The sequence below is a fragment of the Dendrobates tinctorius genome, unplaced genomic scaffold (genome assembly GCF_039654945.1).
Source record: "Dendrobates tinctorius isolate UK_male_01 unplaced genomic scaffold, ASM3965494v1 ptg000380l, whole genome shotgun sequence".
Classification (NCBI taxonomy): domain Eukaryota; kingdom Metazoa; phylum Chordata; class Amphibia; order Anura; family Dendrobatidae; genus Dendrobates; species Dendrobates tinctorius.
The window spans coordinates 1196231-1217054 of NW_027362046.1; the positions used below are offsets into that span (position 1 = coordinate 1196231).

The following is a 20824-nucleotide window of genomic DNA, read 5'->3' on the forward strand; positions in this document are numbered from 1 at the left end:
TCTCTCTATCTATATACACTGTTCAAAAAAATAAAGGGGACACTTAAACAACAGAATATAACTCCAAGTAAATCAAACTTCTGTAAAATCAAACTGTCCACTTAGGAAGCAACACTGACTGACAATCAATTTCACATGCTGTTGTGCAAATGGAATAGACAACAGATGGAAATTATTGGCAATTATCAAGACACCCTCAATAAAGGAGTGATTCTGCAGGTGGGGACCACAGACCACATCTCAGTAACAATGCTTCTGGCTGATGTTTTGGTCACTTTTGAATGTTGGTTGTGCTTTCACACTCGTGGTAGCATGAGACGGCCTTTACAACCCACACAAGTGGCTCAGGTAGTGCAGCTCATCCAGGATGGCACATCAATGCGAGCTGTGGCAAGGTTTACTGTGTCTGTCAGCGTAGTGTCCAGAGGCTGGAGGCGCTACCAGGAGACAGGCCAGTACCCAAGGAGATGTGGAGGGGGCCATAGGAGGGCAACAACCCAGTACCAGGACCACTACCTCCACCTTTGTGCAAGGAGGAACAGGAGGAGCACTGCCAGAGACCTGCAAAATGATCACCAGCAGGCCACAACTGTTCATGTGTCTGCACAAATGGTTAGAAACTGACTCCATGAGGATGGTCTGAGGGCCGACGTCCACAGATGGGGGTTGTGCTCACAGTCCAACACCATACGCTTGGCATTTGCCACAGAACACCAGGATTGGCAAATTTGCCACTGGCGCCCTGTGCTCTACACAGATGAAAGCAGGTTCACACTGAGCACATGTGACAGAAGTGACAGAGTCTGGAGACGCCGTGGAGAGCAATCTGCTGCCTGCAACATCCTTCAGCATGACCGGTTTGGCAGTGGGTCAGTAATGGTGTGGGGTGGCATTTCTTTGGAGGCCACACGATGTTGGGCTGTGAGCACAACCCCCATGGGGACAAAATTGTGCCTTTACCTGGAGATAAATTCCCAGTGGGGTGCAATTTCCAAAATGCAATAACTTAAGTGGGGAATTCAGCTCTTTTCGCACTTAACCCCTTCACCCCCAAGGGTGGTTTGCACGTTCATGACCGGGCCAATTTTTACAATTCTGACCACTGTCCCTTTATGAGGTCATAACTCTGGAACGTTTCTATGGATCCCGGTGAGTCTGACATTGTTTTCTCGTGACATATTGTACTTCATGATAGTGGTAAAATTTCATTCAAATAACTTGCGTTTATTTGTAAAAAAACGGAAATTTGGAGAAAATTTTGAATATTTCGCAATTTTTCAACTTTGAATTTTTATGTCCTTAAATCACAGAGATACGGCACACAAAAAACTTGATAAGTAACATTTCCCACATGTTTACTCTACATCAGCACAATTTTGGAACCAAAATTTTTTTTTGTTAGGAAGTTATAAGGGTTAAAAATTGACCAGCGATTTCTCATTTTTGCAACACCATTTTATTTTTAGGGACCACATCACATTTGAAGCCACTTTGAGGGGTCTATATGATAGAAAATACACAAAAGTGACACCATTCTAAAAACTGCACCCCTTAAGGTGCTCAAAACCACATTCAAGAAGTTTATTAACCCTTTAGGTGCGTCAGAGGAATTTTTTGAATATTTAAAAAAAAAAATGAACCTCTAACTTTTTTTCACAAAAAAATACTTCAGGTTCAATTTTTTTTATTTTACCAAGGGTAACAGGAGAAATTGGACTGCAAAACTTATTGTGCAATTTATTCTGAGTACGCTGATACCTGATATGTGGGGGGGAACCACTGTTTCGGCGCATGGCAGAGCTCAGAAGGGAAGGAGCGCCGTTTGACTTTTTCAATGCAAAATTGGCTGGAATTCAGATCGGACGCCATGTCACGTTTGGAGAGCCCCTGATGTACCTAAACAGTGGAAACCCCCCACAAGTGACCCCATTTTGGAAACTAGACCCCCCAAGGAACTTATCTAGATATGTGGTGAAAACTTTGAACCCACAAGGGCTTCACAGAAGTTTATAACGTACAGCGGTACAATTAAAAAATCATATTTTTTCCACAAAAATGATCTTTTCACCCCCAATTTTTATTTTCCCAAGGGTAACAGGACCCTAAAAGTTATTGTGCAATTTGTCCCGAGTACGCTGATACCCCACATGTGAGGTAAACCACTATTTGGGCGCATGGCAGAGCTCGGAAGGGAAGCAGCGCCATTTGACGTTTTTGGCTGGAATTGAGATCGGACACCATGTCGCGATTGGCAAACCCCTGATGTACTAAAACAGTAGAAACCCCCCCCACAAATGACACCATTTTTGAAACTAGACCCCCCAAGGAATTTATCTAGATGTGTGGTGAGCACTTTGAACCCCCAAGGGCTTCACAGAAGTTTATAATGCCTGGGCATGAAAATAAAAAAAATTGTATTTTTTCCACAAACATGATCAATTAGTCCCCAATTTTTGTATTTTCCCAAGGGTAACAAGAGAAATTGGACCCTAAAAGTTGTTGTCCAATTTGTCCTGAGTACGCTGATACCCCATATGTGGGAGAAAACTATTGTATGGGCACACGTTGGGGCTCGGAAGGGAAGTAGTGACGTTTTCGAATGCAGACATTGATGGAATGGTCTGCGGGTGTCATGTGCGTTTGGAGAGCCCCTGAGGTACCTAAACTATTGAAACTCCCCACAAGTGTCCCCACTTTGGACACTAGACCCCCCACGGAACTTATCTAGATGTGTGGTGAGCACTTTGAACCCCCAAGTGCTTCACAGAAGTTTATAACGCCAGGGCGTGAAAATAAAAAAATTATATTTTTCCACAAAAATGATATTTTTGCCCCCAATTTTTTATTTTCCTAATGGTAACAGGAGAAATTGGACCCCAAAAGATGTTTTGCAATTTGTCCTGAGGAGGCTGATACCCTACATGTGGGGGTAAAACACTGTTTGGGCGCATGGAATAGCTTGGAAGGGAAGGAGCACCATTTAACTTTTTCAACGCAGAATTGGCTCGAATTGAGATCAGACGCCATGTTGCATTTGGAGAGCCCCTGATGTGCCCAAACAGTGGAAACCCCCAATTCTAACTCCAACCCTAACCCCAACCCCTAATCTCAGCCCTAACCCTAACCCTAGCCCTAACCCTAACCCTAACGGGAAAATGGAAATAAATACATTTTCTTTTAGTTTTATTATTTTTCCCTAACTAAGGGGGTGATAACGGGGGGTTTGATTTACTATTTATGGCGGTTTTTATGTTTGGCGGCTGTCACACGCTAAAAGACGCTTTTTATTGTAAAAATAGTTTTTGCATCACCACATACTGAGAGCTATAATTTTTCCGTATTTTGACCCACCGAGTCATGTGTGGTCTTATTCTTTGCGGGACGAGTTGACATTTTTATTGGTACCATTTTCGGGCACGTGACATTTTTTGATCGCTTTTTATTCTGATTTTTGGGACGCAGAATGAACAAAAACCAGAGTTTCATGAATTTCTTTTGGGGGGTGCGTTTACACCGTTCTGCGTGCGGTAAAATTGATAACGCGTTTTTATTCTTCGGGTCAGTACGGTTACAGCGATACCTCATTTAGGTCGTTTTTTTATGTTTTGTCGGTTTTATGCAATGAAAACTATTTTATATAAAAAATAATTATTTTTCCATCGCTTTATTCTGCGAGCTATAACTTTTTTATTTTTTCGCTGATGATGCTGTGTGGCGGCTCGTTTTTTGCGGGACAAGATGACGTTTTCAGCGGTTTTTGGCGGTATGATAATAAATCATTTTTTTCTTGCTTCGTTTTTTATTTTTATTTTTTAAGGGGTTCACTAAAGGGGTTAACAAATGGGACAGTTTTATAGGGCAGGTCGTTACGGACGCGGCGATACTTAATATGTGTACTTTTATTGTTTTGGGGTTTTTTTATTTCCAAAAAATGAATTTATTGGGGGAATATTTTTTTTTTTTTTCTAATTTATTTGGCGATGTTTTTAAAATTATTTTTACACTTTTTTTTTTTTTTTTCACTTTATTATATTGTCCCAGGTGGGACATCACTGTGCTGTGACAGATCGCTGATCTGTCACATCACAGATCACCAATCTGTCACAGGCACTACACAGGCTTCCTCATGCCTGCGCTTTGCAGGCACTGAGGAAGCCGGCTCCCTGCAGGCCCCCGAAGGCCCCCGTCGCCATCTTGGATTCGGGGGCCTGCAGGGAAGGAGCACCCCGCAGCAGCGCTGCACATTGCGCTGCCGTGGGGGGCTCAGGGAAGCAAGGAGGGAGCCCCCTCCCTGCCGATGCTTCCCTTTAACCCCCGGTACACCGCGATCATGTTTGATCACGGTGTGCAAGGGGTTAACGTGTCGGGGGCGGTCCGTGACCGCCCCAGACACATTGTGCCGGGTGTCAGCTGTGATAATCAGCTGACACCCGGCCGCGATCAGCGGCGCTCACCCCGTGGGCGCCGCTGATCGCTGTAGACGTACTATCCCGTCCATGGGCATAGGGGCCCGGGTCCCATGGACGGGATCAGCGTCGGACTGGCCCACCGGGGAGCCGGAGGATTCTCCGGTGGGCCCTGGCCCCTGCTGGCATACAGGGCCAGCAGTTGCCTTGGGCCCCCACTGCTCCAGGGGCTCCCAGCCAGTGCCACACAGCTGCTATGGGGGCCCTGCCAGCGGAGCAGCAGCGGGTGTCAGGAGGCAGGAGCCCCTGTCCCCGCTACTAAAGAGAAATGAATATTCACTGCGAAGCAGTGAATATCATTTCACTCTCGGTCTCCACTCCCCGGGGCCCCGCCCCCAGCCTAGGCAGCCGGCCCCTCCCTCAATTGCAGTGGAAGAGAGAGCGTCTCTCTCCCATCAGTCCCCTCTGCTCCTGACTCACAGCCGGTGCGCGATGACGTCACCATCGTGCACCCGCTGTGTGTCTGGCAGATGGGACAGCTCCTGAGTCTGAAGCCGGCATCAGCGTGGGAGCGAGGAGGAGAGGTGAGTATTGTGATTTTTTTTTTATCTATCTCTATATCCATCTATCTCTATATTCATCTATCTATCTTATCCATCTATCTATCTCTATCTATCTCTATATCCATCTATCTATCTATCTCTATATCTATCTACAGTATCTCTATCTCTATATCTATATCTGTCTCTCTCTCTATCTATTTCTATCTGTATATCTATCTCTATCTATATATCTATCCATCTCTATCTGTATATCTATCTATATCCCTATATCTATCTCTCTTTCTATCTCTAGCTATCTATATCTCTCTCTATATCTATCTCTCTATTTCTATATCTGTCTCTATCTTACATATAGAGATAGATTTAGATAGATATAGATAGATAGAGAGATAGATAAAGAGATAGATAGATACAGAGAATAGATACAGAGATAGATATAGAGATAGATATAGTCTATCTCTATACCTATCTATAGCTATCTATATGTATATTATCTTTATATCTATCCATCTATCTATCATCTATCCATAGATCTATTTATCCTTTATCTATCCATCTATCTCTATATCTATTATCTTCATATCTATCTATCGATCGATCTATTTATCCCCTACCTATCTATCTACCCACCTACCTATCTACCTACCTATCTACCTACCTCTATCTATCTCTATCTATTTATCCATTATCTATCTTCTATCTATCTATTTATCTAGTGTTATACCCTATGAGGGGGCAGCATTATATTCTATGAGGAGGTACATTATTCCCTATGAGGGGGCAGCGTTATACCCTATGAGGGGGTGCATTATACCCTATGAGTAGGGGAAGCATTATACCCTATGAGGGGGGCAGCATTATACCCTATGAGGGGGGCAGCATTATACCCTATGAGTGAGGGAAGCATTATACCCTATGAGGGGGTGCATTATACCCTATGAGTAGGGGAAGCATTATACCCTATGAGTAGGGGAAGCATTATACCCTATGAGTAGGGGAAGCATTATACCCTATGAGGGGGTGCATTATACCCTATGAGGGGGGCAGCATTATACCCTAAGAGGGGGTGCATTATACCCTATGAGGGGGTGCATTATACCCTATGAGGAGGCAGCATTATACCCTATGAGGAGGCAGCATTATACCCTATGAGGGGGTGCATTATACCCTATGAGGGGGTGCATTATACCCTATGAGGGGGTGCATTATACCCTATGAGGGGGCAGCATTATATTCTATGAGGAGGTACATTATACCCTATGTGGGGGTGCATTATACCCTATGAGTGAGGGAAGCATTATACCCTATGAGGGGGTGCATTATACCCTATGAGGGGGGCAGCATTATACCCTATGAGTGGGGGAAGCATTATACCCTATGAGGGGGTGCATTATACCCTATGAGGGGGGCAGCATTATACCCTAAGAGGGGGTGCATTATACCCTATGAGGGGGCTACATTATATTCTATGAGATGGCTGCATTATATTCTATGAGGGGGCTGCTTTATATTCTATTAGGGAGGCTACCCCAACTCCTGCTACATAACTAAGACCTGTACTGCCTTATATATACCCTGATATTAGCGCGTTTTACCGCACAATTGGTGGTCTTGTATTTCTTTCTATGTAGCTACATAGTGGGCCCCAAGAATGATTTTCTCTGGTGGGCCCAAGATGTTCCAGTCCGACGCTGGACGGGATAGTACGTCTCATGTCAGAAAGGGGTTAAGGGATCTGTATATGGAGTCTACAAACTACAGTGGGGAAAATAAGTATTTGTTACGCTGCCGATTTTGGGGCTAAAGTCACATTTTTGTGAGGAAAAAAAGTAAAATTGTCATTTTTTCCTTCCAAATTGCTTAAATTCCTGTCACACTATCCGAATTCAGATATTGTCCTGTCAGAAAGGAGAACACAGGGAGCGAAAGGGTTAATAGGACTCACAGGAGGAAGCGGCCCAGAAAGCAGAAGATCCAGGACTGTCCGTCACATATATGACTGCTCTGTGCACAGGACCTGTGATGAGGTCACAGGAGGGGAGGAGTCAGGGGTCACATGATCAGGGCCCTCAGTGTGTGCAGGACTCAGTGTGCTGGAGCGCTCCCGATAATCAGCTGCGTGTGTCACGCTGTGTGATAGTCACAGCACCTGCATGGAGGGCGACACATGCAGCTGATTATCGGGAGCGCTCCAGGGATCCGGGGTCCCGATGCAGCTATTCGGTAAGTGATATTAGCCAATAACAACTTCTCCGACAATATTCGCTCATCTCTAGTAATAACAGCTCAAAGACATTCACCAAACTTTTCATTAAGTTTAATAGTAAGACCCTATTAAATATTGAGCACCAGCGAGATGAAGCATTGACAGCGGCATGTAAAAGTGTGGGCGCCCCTGGTCAAAATGACCGTTATTGTGAGCAGCAGTAAGATGAAGATGAAATGATCTCTAAAAGGCCGAACCTCTAAGATGACACATGGCCTTCGTATTTTATGCAAAAATAAAAAGAATAAAAATATATATAGAGAGACACATTTATTACAATTTCATAATTACAGCTGTATAATGAGGCCCAGGCTTTATAGTGAAGGGACAGGAGTGAGGGCCTGTTCCCAGGAGCTACAGTCTGAGGAAAGGGCTAAAAAGCCTTCACTAGACCCCTGTACAGCTGTATAATGAGGCCCAGGCTTTATAGTGAAGGGACAGGAGTGAGGGCCTGTGCCCAGGAGCTACAGTCTGAGGAAAGGGCTAAAAAGCCTTCACTAGACCCCTGTACAGCTGTATAATGAGGCCCAGGCTTTATAGTGAAGGGACAGGAGTGAGGGCCTGTTCCCAGCAGCTACAGACTGAGGAAAGGGCTAAAAAGCCTTCACTAGAGCCCTGTACAGCTGTATAATGAGGCCCAGGCTTTATAGTGAAGGGACAGGAGTTAGGGCCTGTTCCCAGGAGCTACAGTCTGAGGAAAGGGCTAAAAAGCCTTCACTAGACCCCTGTACAGCTGTATAATGAGGCCCAGGCTTTATAGTGAAGGGACAGGAGTGAGGGCCTGTGCCCAGGAGCTACAGTCTGAGGAAAGGGCTAAAAAGCCTTCACTAGACCCCTGTACAGCTGTATAATGAGGCCCAGGCTTTATAGTGAAGGAACAGGAGTGAGGGCCTGTGCCCAGGAGCTACAGTCTGAGGAAAGGGCTAAAAAGCCTTCACTAGACCCCTGTACAGCTGTATAATGAGACCCAGGCTTTATAGTGAAGGGACAGGAGTGAGGGTCTGTGCCCAGGAGCTACAGTCTGAGGAAAGGGCTAAAAAGCCTTCACTAGACCCCTGTACAGCTGTATAATGAGACCCAGGCTTTATAGTGAAGGGACAGGAGTGAGGGTCTGTGCCCAGGAGCTACAGACTGAGGAAAGGGCTAAAAAGCCTTCACTAGACCCCTGTACAGCTGTATAATGAGGCCCAGGCTTTATAGTGAAGGGACAGGAGTGAGGGCCTGTTCCCAGGAGCTACAGTCTGAGGAAAGGGCTAAAAAGCCTTCACTAGACCCCTGTACAGCTGTATAATGAGGCCCAGGCTTTATAGTGAAGGGACAGGAGTGAGGGCCTGTTCCCAGCAGCTACAGACTGAGGAAAGGGCTAAAAAGCCTTCACTAGACCCCTGTACAGCTGTATAATGAGGCCCAGGCTTTATAGTGAAGGGACAGGAGTGAGGGCCTGTTCCCAGCAGCTACAGACTGAGGAAAGGGCTAAAAAGCCTTCACTAGAGCCCTGTACAGCTGTATAATGAGGCCCAGGCTTTATAGTGAAGGGACAGGAGTTAGGGCCTGTTCCCAGGAGCTACAGTCTGAGGAAAGGGCTAAAAAGCCTTCACTAGACCCCTGTACAGCTGTATAATGAGGCCCAGGCTTTATAGTGAAGGGACAGGAGTGAGGGCCTGTGCCCAGGAGCTACAGTCTGAGGAAAGGGCTAAAAAGCCTTCACTAGACCCCTGTACAGCTGTATAATGAGACCCAGGCTTTATAGTGAAGGGACAGGAGTGAGGGCCTGTTCCCAGGAGCTACAGTCTGAGGAAAGGGTTAAAAAGCCTTCACTAGACCCCTGTACAGCTGTATAATGAGTCCCAGGCTTTATAGTGAAGGGACAGCAGTGAGGGCCTGTGCCCAGGAGCTACATTCTGAGGAAAGGGCTAAAAAGCCTTCACTAGACCCCTGTACAGCTGTATAATGAGGCCCAAGCTTTATAGTGAAGGGACAGGAGTGAGGGCTTGTTCCCAGGAGCTACAGTCTGAGGAAAGGGCTAAAAAGCCTTCACTAGACCCCTGTACAGCTGTATAAAGAGGCCCAGGCTTTATAGTGAAGGGACAGGAGGGAGGGCCTGTTCCCAGGAGCTACAGTCTGAGGAAAGGGCTAAAAAGCCTTCACTAGACCCCTGTACAGCTGTATAATGAGACCCAGGCTTTATAGTGAAGGGACAGGAGTGAGGGCCTGTTCCCAGCAGCTACAGACTGAGGAAAGGGCTAAAAAGCCTTCACTAGAGCCCTGTACAGCTGTATAATGAGGCCCAGGCTTTATAGTGAAGGGACAGGAGTTAGGGCCTGTTCCCAGGAGCTACAGTCTGAGGAAAGGGCTAAAAAGCCTTCACTAGACCCCTGTACAGCTGTATAATGAGGCCCAGGCTTTATAGTGAAGGGACAGGAGTGAGGGCCTGTGCCCAGGAGCTACAGTCTGAGGAAAGGGCTAAAAAGCCTTCACTAGACCCCTGTACAGCTGTATAATGAGGCCCAGGCTTTATAGTGAAGGGACAGGAGTGAGGGCCTGTTCCCAGCAGCTACAGACTGAGGAAAGGGCTAAAAAGCCTTCACTAGAGCCCTGTACAGCTGTATAATGAGGCCCAGGCTTTATAGTGAAGGGACAGGAGTTAGGGCCTGTTCCCAGGAGCTACAGTCTGAGGAAAGGGCTAAAAAGCCTTCACTAGACCCCTGTACAGCTGTATAATGAGGCCCAGGCTTTATAGTGAAGGAACAGGAGTAAGGGCCTGTGCCCAGGAGCTACAGTCTGAGGAAAGGGCTAAAAAGCCTTCACTAGACCCCTGTACAGCTGTATAATGAGACCCAGGCTTTATAGTGAAGGGACAGGAGTGAGGGCCTGTTCCCAGGAGCTACAGTCTGAGGAAAGGGTTAAAAAGCCTTCACTAGACCCCTGTACAGCTGTATAATGAGGCCCAGGCTTTATAGTGAAGGGACAGCAGTGAGGGCCTGTGCCCAGGAGCTACATTCTGAGGAAAGGGCTAAAAAGCCTTCACTAGACCCCTGTACAGCTGTATAATGAGGCCCAAGCTTTATAGTGAAGGGACAGGAGTGAGGGCCTGTTCCCAGGAGCTACAGTCTGAGGAAAGGGCTAAAAAGCCTTCACTAGACCCCTGTACAGCTGTATAAAGAGGCCCAGGCTTTATAGTGAAGGGACAGGAGGGAGGGCCTGTTCCCAGGAGCTACAGTCTGAGGAAAGGGCTAAAAAGCCTTCACTAGACCCCTGTACAGCTGTATAATGAGACCCAGGCTTTATAGTGAAGGGACAGGAGTGAGGGTCTGTGCCCAGGAGCTACAGTCTGAGGAAAGGGCTAAAAAGCCTTCACTAGACCCCTGTACAGCTGTATAATGAGGCCCAGGCTTTATAGTGAAGGGACAGGAGTGAGGGCCTGTTCCCAGGAGCTACAGTCTGAGGAAAGGGCTAAAAAGCCTTCACTAGACCCCTGTACAGCTGTATAATGAGACCCAGGCTTTATAGTGAAGGGACAGGAGTGAGGGTCTGTGCCCAGGAGCTACAGACTGAGGAAAGGGCTAAAAAGCCTTCACTAGACCCCTGTACAGCTGTATAATGAGGCCCAGGCTTTATAGTGAAGGGACAGGAGTGAGGGCCTGTTCCCAGGAGCTACAGTCTGAGGAAAGGGCTAAAAAGCCTTCACTAGACCCCTGTACAGCTGTATAATGAGGCCCAGGCTTTATAGTGAAGGGACAGGAGTGAGGGCCTGTTCCCAGGAGCTACAGTCTGAGGAAAGGGCTAAAAAGCCTTCACTAGACCCCTGTACAGCTGTATAATGAGGCCCAGGCTTTATAGTGAAGGGACAGGAGGGAGGGCCTGTTCCCAGGAGCTACAGTCTGAGGAAAGGGCTAAAAAGCCTTCACTAGACCCCTGTACAGCTGTATGAGACCCAGGCTTTATAGTGAAGGGACAGGAGTGAGGGTCTGTGCCCAGGAGCTACAGTCTGAGGAAAGGGCTAAAAAGCCTTCACTAGACCCCTGTACAGCTGTATAATGAGGCCCAGGCTTTATAGTGAAGGGACAGGAGTGAGGGCCTGTTCCCAGGAGCTACAGTCTGAGGAAAGGGCTAAAAAGCCTTCACTAGACCCCTGTACAGCTGTATAATGAGGCCCAGGCTTTATAGTGAAGGGACAGGAGTGAGGGCCTGTTCCCAGGAGCTACAGTCTGAGGAAAGGGCTAAAAAGCCTTCACTAGACCCCTGTACAGCTGTATAATGAGACCCAGGCTTTATAGTGAAGGGACAGGAGTGAGGGTCTGTGCCCAGGAGCTACAGTCTGAGGAAAGGGCTAAAAAGCCTTCACTAGACCCCTGTACAGCTGTATAATGAGACCCAGGCTTTATAGTGAAGGGACAGGAGTGAGGGCCTGTTCCCAGGAGCTACAGTCTGAGGAAAGGGCTAAAAAGCCTTCACTAGACCCCTGTACAGCTGTATAATGAGGCCCAGGCTTTATAGTGAAGGGACAGGAGGGAGGGCCTGTTCCCAGGAGCTACAGTCTGAGGAAAGGGCTAAAAAGCCTTCACTAGACCCCTGTACAGCTGTGTAATGAGGCCCAGGCTTTATAGTGAAGGGACAGGAGTCAGGGACTGTTCCCAGGAGCTAAAGCCTGAGGAAAGGGCTAAAAAGCCTTCACTAGACCCCTGTACAGCTGTATAATGAGGCCCAGGCTTTATAGTGAAGGGACAGGAGTGAGGGACTGTTCCCAGGAGTTATAGTCTGAGGAAAGGGCTAAAAAGCCTTCACTAGACCCCTGTACAGCTGTATAATGAGGCCCAGGCTTTATAGTGAAGGGACGGGAGTGAGGGCCTGTTCCCAGGAGCTACAGTCTGAGGAAAGGGCTAAAAAGCCTTCACTAGACCCCTGTACAGCTGTATAATGAGGTCCAGGCTTTATAGTGAAGGGACAGGAGTGAGGGCCTGATCCCAGGAGCTACAGTCTGAGGAAAGGGCTAAAAAGCCTTCACTAGACCCCTGTACAGCTGTATAATGAGGCCCAGGCTTTATAGTGAAGGGACAGGAGTGAGGGTCTGATCCCAGGAGCTACAGTCTGAGGAAAGGGGAAAAAAGCCTTCACTAGACCCCTGTACAGCTGTGTAATGAGGCCCAGGCTTTATGGTAAATGCTAGACTGTATGGGCTCCTTCCAGGTGTGATGTCAGCTCTGGGGGCGTGTCATACCAGGGGGGCGTGTTCTGACAGCAAAGGCAGGAAGAGAAGACGCCATTACACGTGTCTGTACCTTCTGGTGCAGAGAGAGAAGCCTACATTACATACTGTCTTAGCTGTCTCTCTGGTGCCGGCGTCTGTGAGCAGTGTGGAGTTAGGTCAGCCGCGTCGGCGACAGACAGGAGGGTTTAGTAACAGGTTGGTGTCTTCTTAGATGTTTGGTTGATGGGGCTGATACTTGGGGCTAACTAGTGGGATTTGGGGGCTTACCTGGGAGCTGTTGGGCTCCCGGAGGGGAGGGGGGGATTAATGCACGCTGGTGGGGTCTGGGGGGTTAATGCACGCTTACGGGGTCTGTTTAGGGTCTGGAAGGGTTAATGCTTGTAGGGTCTGCTTGGGCTCCCAGAGGGGTTCATGCATGCTTGTGGGGTCTGTTTGGGGCAGGGGGCTTGGGGTATATAATGCACACTTGTGGGGTCTGGTTGTACTTCGGGGGGTACTAATGCATGCTTGTGGGATCTGGTTGGGGAAGGGGGGTGGGGTGTTAATCAGGGCTGTGGAGTCGGTAAGCCAAACCTGCGACTCCGACTCCTCAATTTCCCTTACACCGACTCCACGACTCCGACTCCCACACATATTGCTTATATTTAAGTGAAAAATTTATTGTAGTACAATGTGAACCTCAGACATTTAATCATTTTTATGATCCAATAATCAAGATATTTAGATAGAACAGAATATATATTGGTGTGCTACCCGGTTTTCATTCTTTTTGGTACATATACGATATGGATAGGCAGATATGGATAAATGGATAGATAAAAGCAGATTAGAAATCTGCTCTGCTATTGAAAACATTATCTATGAGCTCAAAAACCTTTCAGGTGATGCGGTTTTTTAAAAAGATGATCAGCTTTGGCAACTGAAACGTATCCTCAAAAAACACAGGGAAAACGCTGTGTGTGAATGTAGCCTTAGATCAGGAATATAACAGCCATTTATAGGACATTTCATAACTTTCCTAAAATCCTATGAAAAAATATTCAGCACATCCTGCATTGAATTACTGTACCCAATTTATTATATATTTTAGGAGTCGGTCCATTTTATACCGACTCCAACTCTGACTCCGACTCTACCAAAATGAGCACCGACTGACTCCACGACTCCACAGCCCTGGTGTTAATGCACGCTTGTGGGGTCTGGTTGTACTTTGGGGGGTTCTAATGCATGCTTGTGGGGTCGGGGTGGGGGGTTAATGCATGCTTGTGGGGTCTGGTTGTACTTTGGGGGGGGTTCTAATATATGCTTGTGGGGTCTGTTTGGGGGGTGGGGGTTAATGCACGCTTACGGGTCTGGTGGGGTCTGGGGGGTTAATGCATGCTTGTGGGGTCTGGTTGGGGCAGGGGGTGGGGGTTAATGCACGCTTGTGGGGGTCTGGTTGTACTTGGGGGGGGGGGTGGGTTACTAATGCATGTTTGTGGGGTCTGGTTGGGGGTGGGGGTTAGTGCACGCTTGTGGGGTCTGGTTGTACTTCGGGGGGTACTAATGCATGCATGTGAGGTCTGCTTTTGGCTCCCAGGGGGGTTAATGCATGCTTGCAGGGTCTGTTTTGTCAGGGGGGTGGGGGTTAATGCACACTTGTGGTCTGCTTGGGCTCCCAGGGGGGCTAAGGCTGGCTTGTGGGGTCCCAGGAGAGAGGGGTTAATGCACGCTTGTGGTGTCTGGTAGTCCCGGGAGAGGGGGGTTAATGCACGCTTGTGGTGTCTGGTAGTCCCGGGATAGGGGGGTTAATGCACTCTTGTGGTGTCTGGTAGTCCCGGGAGAGGAGGGTTGATGATGCACTCTTGTGGTGTCTGGTAGTCCCGGGAGAGGAGGGTTGATGATGCACGCTTGTGGTGTCTGGTAGTCCCGGGAGAGGAGGGTTGATGATGCACGCTTGTGGTGTCTGGTAGTCCCGGGAGAGGAGGGTTGATGATGCACGCTTGTGGTGTCTGGTAGTCCCGGGAGAGGAGGGTTGATGATGCACGCTTGTGGTGTCTGGTAGTCCCGGGAGAGGAGGGTTGATGATGCACGCTTGTGGTGTCTGGTAGTCCCGGGAGAGGAGGGTTGATGATGCACGCTTGTGGTGTCTGGTAGTCCCGGGAGAGGAGGGTTGATGATGCACGCTTGTGGTGTCTGGTAGTCCCGGGAGAGGAAGGTTGATGATGCACGCTTGTGGTGTCTGGTAGTCCCGGGAGAGGAAGGTTGATGATGCACGCTTGTGGTGTCTGGTAGTCCCGGGAGAGGAAGGTTGATGATGCACGCTTGTGGTGTCTGGTAGTCCCGGGAGAGGAAGGTTGATGATGCACGCTTGTGGTGTCTGGAAGTCCCGGGAGAGGAAGGTTGATGATGCACGCTTGTGGTGTCTGGTAGTCCCGGGAGAGGAGGGTTGATGATGCACGCTTGTGGTGTCTGGTAGTCCCGGGAGAGGAGGGTTGATGATGCACGCTTGTGGTGTCTGGTAGTCCCGGGAGAGGAGGGTTGATGATGCACGCTTGTGGTGTCTGGTAGTCCCGGGAGAGGAGGGTTGATGATGCACGCTTGTGGTGTCTGGTAGTCCCGGGAGAGGGGGTTTAATGATGCACGCTTGGGGTGTCTGGCAGTCCCGGGAGAGGGGGGTTAATGATGCACGCTTGGGGTGTCTGGCAATCCCGGGAGAGAGGGTTAATGATGCACGCTTGGGGTGTCAGGCAGTCCCGGGAGACGGGGGGTTAATGATGCATGCTTGTGGGGTCTGGTTGGGGGTTAATGCACACTTGTGGGCTCTGGTTGTACTTCGGGGGGTACAAATGCATGCTTGTGGGGTCTGCTTGGGCTCCCAGGAGGGTTAATGCACGCTTGCCGTGTCTGGTTGGGCCCCGGGGGGGGGGGGGGGGTTAATGCACGCTTGCCGTGTTTGGTTGGGTCCCGGGGGGGGGGGGGGTTAATGCACGCTTGCCGTGTTTGGTTGGGTCCCGGGGGGGGGGGGGGGGGGGTTTAATGCACGCTTGCCGTGTTTGGTTGGGTCCCGGGGGGGTTAATGCACGCTTGCCATGTTTGGTTGGGTCCCGGGGGGGGTGGGTTAATGCACGCTTGCCGTGTTTGGTTGGGTCCCGGGGGGGGGGGTTAATGCACGCTTGCCGTGTTTGGTTGGGTCCCGGGGGGGGGGGGTTAATGCACGCTTGCCGTGTTTGGTTGGGTCCCGGGGGGGTTAATGCACGCTTGCCGTGTTTGGTTGGGTCCCGGGGGGGGGGGGGGTTAATGCACGCTTGCCGTGTTTGGTTGGGTCCCGGGGGGGGGGGTTAATTGGGTCCCGGGGGGGGGGTTAATGCACGCTTGCCGTGTTTGGTTGGGTCCCGGGGGGGGTTAATGCACGCTTGCCGTGTTTGGTTGGGTCCCGGGGGGGGGGGGTTAATGCGCGCTTGCCGTGTTTGGTTGGGTCCCGGGGGGGAGGTTAATGCACACGCAAGGTTGGGTAGTCCCGGGGGGGGGGTTAATGAACGTTTGTGAGGTCTGGTTGGGCTCCCGGGGGATTAATGCAGGCTTATGGGTTCTGGTTGGATCTCCGGGGTTTTTAATGTACGCTTGTGGGTTCTGTTTGGGTTTCTGGCGGGATTAATGCATGCTTGTGGGGTCTGGGTGGGCTCCTTACTGTGGGGGGGATTAGTGCACGTTTTTGTGGTTTGGTTGGGCTCCAGGGGTGGTTAATGCATGCTTTTGGGGTCTAGTTGGGCCCTGGGGGGGTTAATGCACGTTTGCGGGGTGTGAGTGGACCCTTCATTAACCCACCCCAGAAGCCCACCAGATCCCACAAGCGCGGAGGGTTTAATTCACACTTGTGTGTCTGGTTGGGCTCACGGGGAGGGGGTTAATGCATGCGTTTGTGGTCTGGTGGGCTCCTTGGGGGTCTAATGCAGGGCCCAACCAGACCTCTCAAGCGTGCATTAACCCTTCCCCGGGGCCCTACCAGACCCCACAAGCATGCGTTAATCGACCCCCAGAAGCCCAACCAGACCCCACGAGCATGCATTATCCCCAGTAGGGCCCCCCGGGGACAAACAGACCCCACAAGCGTGCATTAACGCCTCCTGGTCTGGTTGGGATCTTGGGACGGGGGGGGATTTAATGCGCAATTGTGGTGTCTTGGGGACTTGATGCTAGGGCGAAGGGGCCTGTCTGCATCTGTTGTGACTTGAAAGGGGTGGATTTATTTTGGGGTAGGCGCTCGACTGGTAGGGCTTTTTGTTTGGGGAAGAGGTGCCATCTGGTGGGGGTTTATACTTTCGGGGGATGGACATCCGACGGGGGATGGACATCCGACGGGGGTTTATGATGGGGAAGCTGGACATCCGATGGGACTTATGCTGGGAGGGGGTGGACGTCCGATGAGGTTTATGCTGGGGAGGGATCAGGGGTGGACGTTTGATGAGGTTTTATGCGGGGGGTGAATGTCCAATGATGGTTTTATGCTGGGAATGGCATCCAATAGGGGCTTAAGGGGGGTGGACGTCCGATGAGGGTTTATGCTGGGGGGGTGGACGTCCGATGGGGGTTTATGCCGGGGTGGACGTCGGATGGGGGCTTATGCTTGGGGGCGTGTGGACGTCCGATGGGGGCTTGTGCGCTTGGGGGGCGTGGGGACGTCCGATGGGGACGTCCGATGGGGACGTGGGGACGTCCGATGAGGGGTTTTGCTTGGGGGTGGAGGGTGCATGATGGGGATTTATGCTTGAGCGGGCATCTGATGGGGATTTATGCTTGGGGGAAGGGGGCATTTGGGCTTTGATGGGTTTATCCTGTGGGGTCCACTGATTAGTGTGAGGTGGAGGTTTATGATTGGACAGGGGGGGGGTTACCCTGTGTGGCCCTCTGGTTGGTGTGCGGGGTGGTTAATGCTTCATTGGGGCACACAAAAAGCTATGTTTGTATGCTGCTTATGCTTGGAGGGAACACTACTAACTGGCATGAAGCTAATCCGTTTTAGCTTAGTGTCAGTAGGAGGCAGACATGGGTCCGGACCACCCAGGCTGGTTTCTGCCTTAGGTCTTGGTTTTTTTTATTAATGATTTCCCTTTTTCTTTCAGATATGGCGTTTAAGGGCGACAGAGTGGAGTTATCACTCTGATCTCCCACCTAGAATTGTCACTACCATATCATCTGTGGTCTACGAGGCAGGGCCCTAACACATCAAGAGTGTTTGCAGTTTTCCGGCGGACAGTCCTTGCCACTAATCCCCTACCCTCTCGCCCCCCAGAGCCAGATAGAGTAGGGAGGGAAGACAAATCCGTTACCTGCCAGCCGCCAGAAAGTCTGTGTAAAGGTTAGGATTTGAAATCTTCAGGACAGGTATATCCTACCAGGCAGTGAGGGGGCTCCATTAAAAAAATGAAGGGACAAGACAAATATGTCCTAGTTTTCCCCTGAGCAATATGGACATCTCCTGGGGAAACCTTCCTATTCATGCGGCCTCCACGTTTGACAGAGGCTCCTGCGACCCTACTCTTAAAAATCCAGGCTCTCGTCTAGCCTCTGGTGGCCGGGCCACACCACCTGCGCCCTGAACAATCATGCACGCCAACTTTCTAGTGCTTCCTGCCCTCTACCTATCAGGGTAAGAGTACTTTTCTTCGGCAACAGAAGCCTAAACTCCTGCTTCCCAAGAGGTGCACAGTCCAATTGTGGTTTCGGAAATGTTCAGTCCAAAAAAGCAACCAACAGGACAACTCTCCTACCCGCCAGGAAAAGAAACCTTCCTTCAGGCCCAACCCCCTCCTGGCGTCCACAAACCCATCAGCGCTGGTCTACTACGCCTGGATCTAGCAGACTCCCTTTGGCATGATGGGGCGTTCCCACCTTGGATGTCTCTCAGGGTTGGTTGCTGTCTCCTTCTATTCAAGGCTGGTATTATGGTATCTGGTCCTAGACACCGGAAACAGGCCATGGGGGGGGGCCGAGCCACAGACCCTACCATCAGTCCTGCCCGCATGCACCAACAGCATATTACAGTTGTACAATACATAAGAAATGCATTGCATGAAACAAGCAAAATTTTTCAATGCAAAAAAATGCACTTTTATAAAATTAAAGGTTTCTATATATGTAAGAATGTTATTTAGCCAATATTTCTGTAAGTAAAAGTCTGAGATTTCTGTGGGAAATCTTAATTTGTTCCTCTTAAACTGGTTCTGAATGTAAATAAAACACTGCTCTGATCTCCATGTTGTAATTTAGCCTTTTATTTCATGCATGGACAAGCCCATGATGCATCTGTGTAACACATGGAAGGTACTGTAATAACTGGGTTAGGCTAGTTTCACACTAGCGTATCTACACGCAGTGCACGGCGCCCCCTCCGGTCATCTACTATCGCACATCGCTGCATGCCATCTGCGCCCCCTATCTTGAGCATAGGGTTTGCGTGCGCTGCGCTCTTTTTGACTGTGCGCCGAGCGCCCCAAAATGCAACATGGTGCGCTCGGCGCACCGTCAAAAGGGCGCAGCACACGCAAAATCCTGCTAGCACACAGTCTGCGCATCCTATGCTAAAGGTAGGGTGCGCAGATCGCATGCAGTGATGTGCGATAGTAGGAGATGACCGGAGGAGGCGGGGCTTAGTGGCGCCGTGCGCTGCATGTAGATACACTAGTGTGAAACTAGCCTTAGACAGGTAAACCACTTTTGAGACAGTGAAGTTCACTTGTACAATCTGCATAGATGTAAACCTGCCTAAAGGGAACATGTCACCAGGATTCCCCATAAAAAAGATACAATCTGGTGTGCATGGAGCGTGTAAGCGCGCGTTCACACTGGCCACTGAACAGGAAAAAAAACACAAACATGATTGAATACCCTGCAGTAAATGGCATAGTGCGTGAAAATAATATAGGAGATTTAGTTAACATGTTCTTTATTAAAAAAGCCAAAGCCATCCCACCACTTCACGGTGACGTAATTGGGACAGTCCTAACTAATATTAAAAACCTTACCGCTTTGTCCTGTGATGTGCTTGTGGATAAGGACTGAGAAGGATTAGGCCCAAATAGTGGACACAGGAATGGGAAACCACATCAATATATAAAGGGTTTTAATATTAGTTATCACTGTCCCAATTAGGGTCACTGTGAAGTGGTAGATGGCTTATGGCTTCTGCATTTTTTTTTTTAAATCGAGCGTGTTACCCAAGTACCTTATATTTTCATGCATTATTGCTGTTTACTACAGGGTATTCAATCATTTTTATGCCCCCCCCGTATAAAGTACTACCACTACCTGTATGTCGCCATATACAGCATTCTAGAATGCTGTGTATATAGTACGACCACTACCTGTATACCCTCTATATACAGCATTTTATAAAGCACGTCCACTATCTGAATGCCCTTATATATACACAACATTCTAGAATACCAATCTGCATAACTTTGTTTTTTTTATTAGATTTGCCCTTGGGGCAGCCCCATCCAATGGGCTTCGCTTGTCTTAATCCGGTGCCTCCTCCTATCCTTCTTTGAGTCGACGACGCGTCCCAAGTCCATCCACACAGTGTCTTACATCGCGCTCCGGTGCAGACTTCTCTTTGTACTTTGCTTTGTGATCGGCAGGGCAGAGACGTGTTCCTGCACCGAAGCGTCATGGGGGAGGTTGTGTGGATGATGTAGGATGCATCATCCATGGGAAGGAGGACTACTGGAAGAAGAACAGTGACAAACATAATACCAGACCGCCCTGTAGGTGAGTATAAGATGTTCACATTTGCCTCAGACCACACGCGAGGACGTTTCGAGACCGTGCCTCAGACCACACGCGAGGACGTTTCGAGACCGTGCCTCAGACCACACGCGAGGACGTTTCGAGACCGTGCCTCAGACCACACGCGAGGACGTTTCGAGACCGTGCCTCAGACCACACGCGAGGACGTTTCGAGACCGTGCCTCAGACCACACGCGAGGACGTTTCGAGACCGTGCCTCAGACCACACGCGAGGACGTTTCGAGACCGTGCCTCAGACCACACGCGAGGACGTTTCGAGACCGTGCCTCAGACCACACGCGAGGACGTTTCGAGACCGTGCCTCAGACCACACGCGAGGACGTTTCGAGACCGTGCCTCAGACCACACGCGAGGACGTTTCGAGACCGTGCCTCAGACCACACGCGAGGACGTTTTGAGACCGTGCCTCAGACCACATGCGAGGACGTTTTGAGACCGTGCCTCAGACCACACGTGAGGACGTTTCGAGACTGTACCCGCCAGACATCAGACCACATGGGAGAACATTCCTATGTTGTGCCTGCCATGCCTCAAAGTGGCACAGAAAGCAGAGTAGAAAGTTGGTCATTGTATTTTAACCCCTTCATGACCA

At 49.5% G+C, this 20824-nt stretch overlaps 1 protein-coding gene and 1 long non-coding RNA gene across 2 annotated transcripts in view; one reads left to right on the top strand and one right to left on the bottom strand.

Moving 5' to 3' along the window:
* Positions 1-20824, bottom strand: part of LOC141075925 (uncharacterized) — a 68331-nt gene that overhangs the window by 30116 nt on the left and 17391 nt on the right. The window lies entirely within an intron of this gene.
* LOC141075936 (uncharacterized) lies at positions 12468-19153 on the top strand. Its single transcript, XR_012227366.1, has 3 exons — positions 12468-12639; positions 17547-18763; positions 19120-19153. It is a non-coding gene; the product is annotated as an uncharacterized lncRNA (long non-coding RNA).